General features: G+C 50.1%; 1 long non-coding RNA gene across 1 annotated transcript in view; it reads left to right on the top strand.

The window, feature by feature from the left end:
* Window positions 1-2,691: 2,691 nt before the first annotated feature.
* LOC139688550 (uncharacterized) overlaps window positions 2,692-9,871 on the top strand; it is a 339,160-nt gene continuing 331,980 nt past the window's right edge. The window contains exon 1 of the long non-coding RNA XR_011700769.1: window positions 2,692-3,315. This is a non-coding gene — a long non-coding RNA (uncharacterized lncRNA). The remainder of the gene's footprint in view (window positions 3,316-9,871) is intronic.

The raw sequence follows: 9,871 nt of genomic DNA, 5'->3' as shown, positions 1-9,871 counted from the left end.
TTAAATAATGCCATGCAATGATTTCATAGAGTATAACATATTACATCAGGTTAGGTGTTTCGCCTTAAGCAATATTTCATCCACGGGGCCGAAATGTACTCGTACTGGAAGTATGTCATCATGAGAATGCTCGGAAAAGTCCTTCAGTTTTTTAGTTTTACATTGCGCTTCCAAGATATACTATATTGTCAAATATCTCTAGATTAATTCGATTAAAGCCTACAGCCGAATGTTCAAAGACTTTTTGCGAATTGTCTCTTTTAGGTAATTATTTTGAAGTGAATAGGCCTTTTAGAAGATATTTTCGCCGTTATGAGTAAAATACCTTTTCCTCAATGTTTCGACCGAATGAATGTTATATTCTCTCAGCTTTTGCAACCATATCTAGAGAACGCACAGTTTCTGAGTAAATGATCTTTGGTTCAACGGCTCTCTCTCGGTATCTTTGACGTAATATTCTTGGGTCAACTGCACGTAATATTCTTGGGTCAACCGCGCGCTTCGGCACTGTTTTCCAGTCTCGCCCCGAGAAAGTGTAAGCGTCTTTCCTTTCCTCTGTATCCGGCGCCCCCCCCCCCAGGGCCCTAGGCGACGGAGGAGGCATGTGCGGAAGGAAGCGCGCCGCGAAGAATCCGGTTGCGAAGGTGTTGACTATATTCTGCGGACGAGGCGGCCTCCGGTGCTTCGGGAGAGGGGGCAGCCCACCGATTCTCCTCTGCGGCCCCTGCAAAAGATTTCAGCCCCCCTTCCTCTCCGCACGCTCGCTCCAGGAGCATCGGGAGGGTGGTCCCCTTGCCGTGTCCCCTTGACAGTCCGCGTACCCTTCGTCCCCCGCCCACTCCCCGGAAATGGGCCCAATCGTCCCCACCCACCGCTCTCTCCTCACCTCACCGCGTCATGGACAGGGGGTGTCCCCACCCCCTTGGCACCACCCTCTCAAACTGGCCCTACCACCCCAGGGTCCCTTCTTCCTAACTCTTCCTTTTCCTCCGGGCGCGCGAGAGATGTATTCGGCCGTAGTGTACCGCCCCTACCCTCGCGCCTCTTTCCGGGAGTCGATGCCGGAGTGGCCGGGCGCGGTCCATCAACACCGACGAACACCGCAACAACCATATCGCCCACTCCGCCCCCCCCCCGGCGACCGACTTCCCCCTCCCCTCCTGCATTTATCGCCTTGGCAATCGACCGATACACACACACACACATTCGAATTAATTCATCCGTTTACGCGGACCCATGCGGCATCTTTCAGGCGCACCTCTCTTCGTTCTCCTCCCCTCGCCAACAGTCCCTGCAACCCCTAGAACCCTGGCCACGTATCATCTCCTCGCCACCTCCCTCTCTTCAACCCCTCTCCCCCCTCACCCAACGTGAATGACCCACACCCCCCTTCGAGCACCACCATCCCCCCCCTAGAGCCTCGGAATGGAAACGGCGGAGAGATGGCTAAGACACGGGACATCTCCTTAATATGTAATTCGCCGGACATTCCTCCTGGCCTCCGCCGCTCCTCGTGAGTGGCGGGCGCGGGATCGTCCAGCGCCTCGCTCGGTCGGGGAAGGGGTCCCGGGCGCTATTCAGATCCCAGCGTGGGAGGAGACGGGCCCAAGGGAGGCGGGGAAGAGTGTTTGGGGCCCCTTCGTGTTTGTGGCCAACATGCGAGGGGCCGATTCGCCTGGCGCGCCCCCTACTCGCCCCCAATCCTACGCCCCTCCGCCCCCTCTCCGGGAGGCCATGGCGCCTTGGCGATCGATTCGTCGTCCTCGCAACCCCCTTCCTCCCGCCCACTCACCCCACCGCCGACACTCGCGCAAATACTTCACAAGCACACACACAAGCGCGCCAACTTCCGGGCCGCTTCACCCCACTAGCGGGTGCGTAGTGCAGGTGGCGGCCCCTGGCGTCGCTCAATTGCGGCTCGCGCCCCCCCTTCCGAGAAGAAAGTTAGCCGGACGGGAGACTCGCCCCGAAGAAAGTAGGGATCTCATCCGCGAATGCAAACCGATTCGATCCGCCGTCTTTCGACTGCTTCCTTTCATCGCACCCCCTCGACGCCCAAAACACTTCCCCTGCGCCCCCCTTCCGCTGCGACCCCCTTTTCTCCTCCCCATGCGGGACACGGCGAGGAGAGGACGCCCCAGTAGGAGAAGCGTCGCGGGGGATCATTAGGAGCGGGGGGTGGGCGATAGGGAAAGGAGGGGGACGCGCGCACCTCCTTCCCCCGGAGGGAGCAGGGCACCTTTCTCCCCCGAATCCCATCCCTCGCGCCTTGAATCCGCGACCTCCGCAGACCGACCGCTTCGACTCCCGCCGCCCCGACTCGCGCGCCATTAACTCGCCGCGGGGCCCGATTTGATGAGCAAGCCAGCGGCGGAGTTTCGCCGCCCCTTCGGAGAGAGAGGGAGGGGAAGGGTGGGGAGAGTGCTGCGCGCGTCTCGGGCGCCTCGTGGGGAGGGGGACCGCCGCCGCGCCGCCTCGCTCTGTCCGTGCCGTCCGCCGCCGAACGAGGACACCGCGCGCGCGGGGCGCTATTCCGAGGGAGACGCAATCCAGTCGCGGTTGTGGCGCTTCCCCCGAGGGCAACGAGGAGGCACGCGTGAGGGGGCGGAGAGGGAAAGAGAGAGAGTGGGGGCGGAGGCCGCGTGCTTCCCGAGGGACACGGTCCGAGGCAAGGGCGCACCCGGGAAGAGGGTCCCCCCACCCACCCCCGCGAATTCTCGCCAACCTGACCCCCCGCACTCTTTGAGTTCGCCCGTGTGCGTCGCTTCCGTTTCCGAAGGCCCAGAGTGTGGAGCGCGCTTCCCGCGGGAGTGTGTTCCGCGTGGATGATGTGTTTCTATGTGTGTGTGAGTGCGTGTGAGTGTGGGCGCCCTTCCTGTCAATAGTCCGATGCGCGATGAGTCGATAGGAGTTCGAACTCTCTCTGACGGGGCAGAAGTGCGAAGACTGAAATACAATTGATTTAGGGGGAATGCAGACAGAACGAATAACACTAGCCCCCATCCGAGTGACCAACTGCCCGATGTAATCTCTGCATTTCGGAATCTCAGTTTTCTCTCCTCTTCCACACACACACACCCCAATCGCAAATACCCCAAGGCCGACAGCCACTGGATACTCTATCGGATTTGAGAGTGAAGAAGAAGGCGCCAGGCGTTCCTTCGACCCGCCTTGAAGGAAGGACGGTCCGCACCGTTCTATTGCCCCCATTATCTCTGTCCGGCCTCCCCGGGTTCGCATCCCGACGTGACAAATCGACACGCGACCCCGCCGCCGCAGAGGAGGCCACCCCAGGGTCGCCGACGGATAGTATCGGTGAGTGCCCTGCGCTTTCGGTAATTCCTTCCGCCGACGTCTTTGTGCCCTTCCTTAGGGGCCTCGCTCTCCCGGCCTCTGACAAGAGGGGCCGCAGCCCTTATTTGCGCCCCCTCCACCCCCGTGCATTTCTCTCCGCTCCCTCCGTGGCCTTCCGGAGCGGCCCCCGCTTGCTCCAAAAGGCGGCGCTGCGTTCCGGAGGGTTTCTTCCCACGTGAAATTCGTCCATCTCCGTCCGTGACGCGTGGTCCTTCCGTTCGTGACGCGCCGTCACTCTTGTTTTTCATTCGGCCGAAGCCTTATACGGGGAGCGAGAGAGAGGAACGCGTTCGCTCTGGTGCTCGCGCGCGGATGCGAATGCCCACTTTTCATTCACGATCGCCGTATTTTTGTCATGGTTTCTGAAAGAAGCTGGGTGGCATTTTGAAGACGAAGGAAAGATTTACGCTCCAGTGGCCATCTTCACTGTTTCTGTCAGCTTTGAAAACATAGGCCCGTAAACACGGTGACGCTCAAAGTCATCGAGGAAAGATTTTCAGCGTGTGATCGCCTCGCTCAAGAGTCTATTTCTAGCGCCCAAACAGTGTGATTTCTGGGATTTAGAGACGGAGGGCACGACATTTGATAATTCGTCGTTAATAAGGGTGAAATTTCGAAGTCGGGAGCCCGAAGCAATGTCTCCTCGTGGTCTCAATATATTAGCCTAAGCATATAGTAACATTTTCTGCATGCGACGCTTTCTGCATGCGACGCTTAGAAGCATTTTCCGCAACTGCATGCGACGCTTCAATCTGGGAGGGTGGATGAAATAGATGCAGGTTGCGGGAGCCACGGAGGAACAGCCGATAAAATTCCCGTGATCGTTTGGAACTCCAAAGCTATGAAACGACACCTTACCTCCCGCCATTATCTTTTCGCATCCTGAAATTAGAAAAATGAACACGCTCAAACCACGATGGTGATTGATGATGATCACTGCTGTGCGATGAAAACGGCCGTTTTGAATAGATTTCAGTGGAACATACTAAGTTTTACATTTTTTAAATTTCCTCATGAAGTTCCTCCCATAAAGTGAAACCGAGTACCATGGAATTTTCCGCATCTCCTCAATCCTCTTTCGAGGCACGACGGGGCTGCCTTCTTCCGCCCAATGCCCCTCGTCGCGATGGCTCTTCCGGCGGTCGAGGAAGTGTCGTCCGATAACATCCACCCCCTCTATCCACCACCACCACCTGAGAGCCCCCTCCCACCGAGGGTTCCCTCGCAAGGGCGCCCTCCGCCCGAGAGATGACCTTCCGCAGCCACCGTGTCGCCCCCTCGGGTGACTCCACACTCGGACGGGGTTGCCCTCTCTGCTCTTCCGGCCAGTTCGTAACCTTGAGGAGGAGGCGACGCCCGTCTGTGTGGCGTTTGTTTGATGCTGAGAAGTTCGTTCGGAATCCCTCTGCCTTCTTCGGGATCTCTGTCCCTGAAGGGACCGTGGCTTCTTAAAGCACCCTTGCCCTAAAATCAATGGCTCCGTCCTATCGATGAGAGAGAGGACCTAAACGCGAATCGCCCTGGCCTATCAGAGGAATGAGACCAAACCGACCGCTCGAGGGCCGAGTGCGGATTTTAAAAACGTGACGTTTGGTGGTATGTGCCTGTGCTTAGAGTCACACGCACTAAAATCCTCCATAGCCAAATCATTTTGTCGTCGCATTCTATGGAATGAAAATCAGGGAAGTGGAAGTACCTTTCCCTTATTTCCGTTTTAGATTCCTACTCATAATCATTTCCACTTCCGTGATCTCCATGCGTGTTCCTTTCGTTAAAATCTCAATTCATTCATTCGCAATTATCATAAGAATCACTAATCATCGCATCTAAGATCACTAATGATCGCAGTGAAGGGTCCGAAGAGCTCTTCCATCGAACGGAACCCATCCGATAGAACCAGCATGTGCACACTCGACTTTGACAACGCTGTCTCAGCCTAAAATCTAAACTCTGCAATTAATATCGGCATCAGAATTAATTATTAATAAAAGTATTTGAAATGAATTCCAATGAATAATTTCCATGAGTACATTGTAGCGCATTCTCGAAGGTGCGTCGCAACGCTCCGTCGCCCCCCCCTCCTTTTCCTCGTGCTCTTGAATCTTGCCATTTATTCCAGAGACATGTTCTGATGCTGGCAAAATGCCCCGGTGCTGGTGATGCACGCCTCTTTGCTGGCTTTGCACTCTCCCCTTTTAGTGTGCACGGGGTTATTTGAAGAATATCCGAACTTATGATTCCATCCCCAATTCTTGAATACTATTTATTTCACTTGCATCCTCGGAAGACGCACTCCGGTATTCTTAATTAGCGCAATCATTTTGCTGACTGCGAATACATTCTGTAATTGGTGCTGTTTTTATTGAGTTATAAACTGGTGACTATGTAGTTTATTTCTCCAGGAAAGGGACAAAAGGGCGGAAAAAGTAGCTTTTTTAATTCTTAATTGATTGAATTACGATTAAAATTACAGCATTACAAAAAATTGTCAGAATTAAGTTGCCGAAATGTTCTATTATAGAAAACCGAAAAATAGCTATGATCAAAAATATAGGACGAATAAAAGTTTTTCCCAAGAACTATCTCTATCTAAAAGTAAAAAAGGCAAGTGGTTTGATAGGCATAATATATATAATTTTTTATATCAAATTATTGGAAAGCGTTTTATTTGATATCAGTAACGAAAAATTGTAATTATTTGTTCCTTTCTGATCTCAAACTTTGGCCGAAGTCTTCTCCAATTTTTTCCTATTCTAACACAAATTGCGTGTATAGAGTTCCAAATTTCTCAGATTGATAGTTTATGAATCATTTCTTGTTCACATTCCCAGTCATGTGGATATAATTACGGCCAAGGAGTGCCGGTAAGGTACCCTCGATGGCAGGCGTGTTTCCTCATCAAAAATACTATGATATTTAGGAATATTCTTCTAAATAGTGCAAACGTTTATGATTTTATAACCGCCACTTTTCGGCATTAGTTTGTTTAAGATTCGCCTTTTATTTATTGCAATATGGAGAGTGTATGATCGAGGGAGTGATGGGGCAAGCATGTGGTCCAAACGGAAGCAGAATATCGCGACATCATTAGCCTCCATACCCATCCATCGCAATCAAATAAAATTATTTGTTATTTATGCATAAGACTGCGGGCAGGGAACGAGGTTTCAGTCATTTTCCGCGCCCCCTCCGCTGAATCGATATTGCGACCAATGAATGCTGCAGCAAATCGCGCGAAAATATTGATAAATCACTGTAATTTTGGCGAGGGATCGAAGGTGAGAGGAATAAAGTCCCTCGTCCCGTCTCACTCTGAACTCACCCATGGAATGAGGAAAAGTACAAGAGAGCAAAATAATTGAATGATGCGTTTGTGAAACCGATACGAGCATACATTGGCGCCAAAATTTCGAAGGCTAATCAGAGAAACAGAATGAGGGGAGAAAGTGAGCGAGCTAGAAGTCCACTGAGACAGAGGTTCGCATATGTCAACATTAGTGAATTATTTTGCCAGATATAGAAAGAAATGTCAAAAATGAACAGGAAAAATGAATAAAATATTAACAAGTTAGCCAACAGGGATAGATGGCGTAATTGTAGTGAGCACAAAGAGGTTATACGCCGTAGCATTCTCTTTCCCTCGCTCTCGTGGGATCGGACATTGGTTTGGGTTCTGTGAAGTTTGGAAGAACCGGGAGGCTATGGGCGAGAGCACTGGCAGCTGTGATGAAGTCTTTCAGAGGCACGACCACGGAGGCCGGGAGTGCATGCTTCTACTGAGGCCCGTCCCTCCCGCGGGCGTTCGGATGCAATTCCCCGATGGGAAACACTCCCCCGACTGCAGTTGCCCCGCTCTCCTCCCAGAGACCTACACCACTTTCACTGCCAGTTCAATCCTTTTTCGATGAACGACGCATTTCGACGTGAGATCCCCGACAGGTTTTTCTGAAGAATCGTGGTTAGGAAAGTTAGCCTCCCGTGGCCGTCCTTTCGTGATGCACGTCATAAGGATTACCCGATTGAAGGCCCATCATGAGGAAGAAGGGGGCGGGGTGGGGGCGGGCATCTACGGTCGAGTCTTAATTCGGCGATGGAAAAGAAGGCCAAATCTTCATCGTCGACAAGAAATCTAGCACGTTACGTGTACAGGTGAATCGGATCAGTCTGTCAGCGTATATCATGGGAAATATTTACTAAATGAGATGTCACCGTGATGGATTTTTGTTAAATGTTGCTATTGAATTATGTACGTTTATCATCACCAGATTTCTATGAGGCAGTTTTCGAAAATTAAAAGAAGTATTATTTATGACAGGGGAATACTCAGTAGCAATAGCTATTGTGATGAATGTGAACTTATTAACGCGCGTTCGTCTGTCTAGCCAACTTTAACGTCGAAACCTGGGTCGTGTTTTTTTTTAAATAAAGTGCGTGGAATTACAAAGTAAATTGTTTCATTTCATTTCAATATGTTATGCATATTCCATAAAGTTACGCCTGAGACAACAAATTCGCCTGTCTTTTTAAATGCGTGTCTGTGTGTAAGTAGTAATTATATCATGGAATACAGAAAGAGAATTGGCATTTAATAATTAAGATGACTGCCAATCTTGCGATATTTAATACAAAATGCTAAATTTTGCCATATATTTTGTTGATTTCGTATTTTGTAAGGATTGAAATGAATAAGGAGGGAGCATAGTGTAGTTAAGGAATATTTGCCTCTATCGACCCATGACAGCTCCTTAGGTGAGTATTAAAAGATCTTTTTAAGGTCTGTATTCTATTAAGAAGTATTTTCAAGATTATTTAGAAATAATGTTTTCGAATGATATTAATTCTGTAGTTCAGACACACATACATACACACACACTATAAGAGAGTGTAAAATAATATGATCGCAAAAGACAGCGTGTTCCTGAAAGGTTTGACCAAAGTTGAGGAGAGTACTCTGGAACATCTGGAAACACTTACTGGCAACGAAGGTGGTGTGTATCTCCACCAGCGGCACTTCGGATGGCGAGCGTTCGACCGACTGTGGAGTGCGGGCGCATCCGTGGGCCTCCGAGAATCGTAGTAGTAGTAGTAGTTTTGAGGGGAGGCGACCAACAGCTGAGGTCATTTGCGCCATAGAGGATGGACAGGAAAGGATGAAGGGTGGAGAGAAACCCGGCGTCGGCATTAGCCTACTCTTTACGAAAGGCGCCAAGGGGTCCGCAGTTTAACATCCCATCCGACAGACGGCGTACTCCCTCAAAGTGCCCTCCACAAAGCACCTCAAGTAGGGATCGAGATACCTCTGAAAAATATTCAACACCGCCGGGATTTGAACCCGCGCCCTCAGGGTGGGAAGCCAGTACGTTAGCCCCCACACCATCTCGATCCCCCTCCGAGAATCGCTGTCCGGTGTGGAATGCTACGAAGACAATTGCCGTGCTGCAACGGTTGAAACGGTACGTTCCAGGACTAATTTTTTGAACAGTCGGTGACGAAATCTCAGGGAGCACGAGATTGCGCTGAAAAATCTCTAATGAATCACTCTGGAGACTGCTGCGCTTTCTGGGAGAAAAGCACGCGTTTTCCATGGTGTCCTGAGGTAAACCAGAAATATTAGAATATCTGGAAATAGGAGAGCGTGTACAAACAATCCTGGCCTTATGCCCGGAATTATGCAGAGAAATATCTATGGAAATAGGGAAAGGGAGTTTCCTGAAATTTTTAACAATTTAGGTCAACCAGAAAAGAGATTAGTGAGGATGTCTTTAAGTATATTTGCGCTGAAGTTACCATGCTACCGGTTGCCTCTTGAGAGAGAAGTATACTACGAGGCAAATTCATAAAGTAAGGGCCGTTTTGTCACAAGAAAAAATATACTCATATGAAACACATTTTATTGGCACTTTTAGTTAGCTACAAGCCTACTTCACTTCTCTACATAATCGCCGTTCACTTCTAAGCATTTTTCGTACCGCTGCACCAGCTTCTTTAACCGCTCAGCGTAGAAGCCGCCGGTGAGCATTTTCGGTACCCATCTTGAACACAATTTGTAGTATCCGAGGTTTTCCGTGACAATATTGTAGATAGTAGTGCGTCCAAGTTGAGGAAATTGTTCAGCCAGGCCATTAATCGTCAATGGAATATCACATCGCAGTTTTTGTTCCACTTGCGAAACAATTTCATCGGTCAGAATACTGGGCCTGCCACTTTGATATTCGTAAATGGACATTTGTTCGCCCATTTTTAAAATCACGGCTAACCATTGTCTAACCTTTCCTTCACTCATTACGGTAGGTCCATAAACTAGGCATAACTCCCGATGAATTTCAGCAGCCGACAATCCTTTTGCATACAAGAATCGTATGGCAGAACAATGCACTTCACAGCTGGCGGAATGAACGATTGTCGCGGACATTGTTGTTTGTATGCACGGACAAGCAAACGACTTCTGAAACCAAACAAATGCTGCTACAGCTTCTCAATGAATCAGTAGATGGTGCGGCAGGAGTAAAACTGTGTT

This window comes from Hetaerina americana, unplaced genomic scaffold (genome assembly GCF_022747635.1).
Source record: "Hetaerina americana unplaced genomic scaffold, ioHetAmer1.1.p SCAF_20, whole genome shotgun sequence".
Lineage (NCBI taxonomy): Eukaryota > Metazoa > Arthropoda > Insecta > Odonata > Calopterygidae > Hetaerina > Hetaerina americana.
The sequence above is the reverse complement of the archived record's forward strand: the minus strand, read 5'-3'. Positions and strand labels throughout refer to the sequence as shown.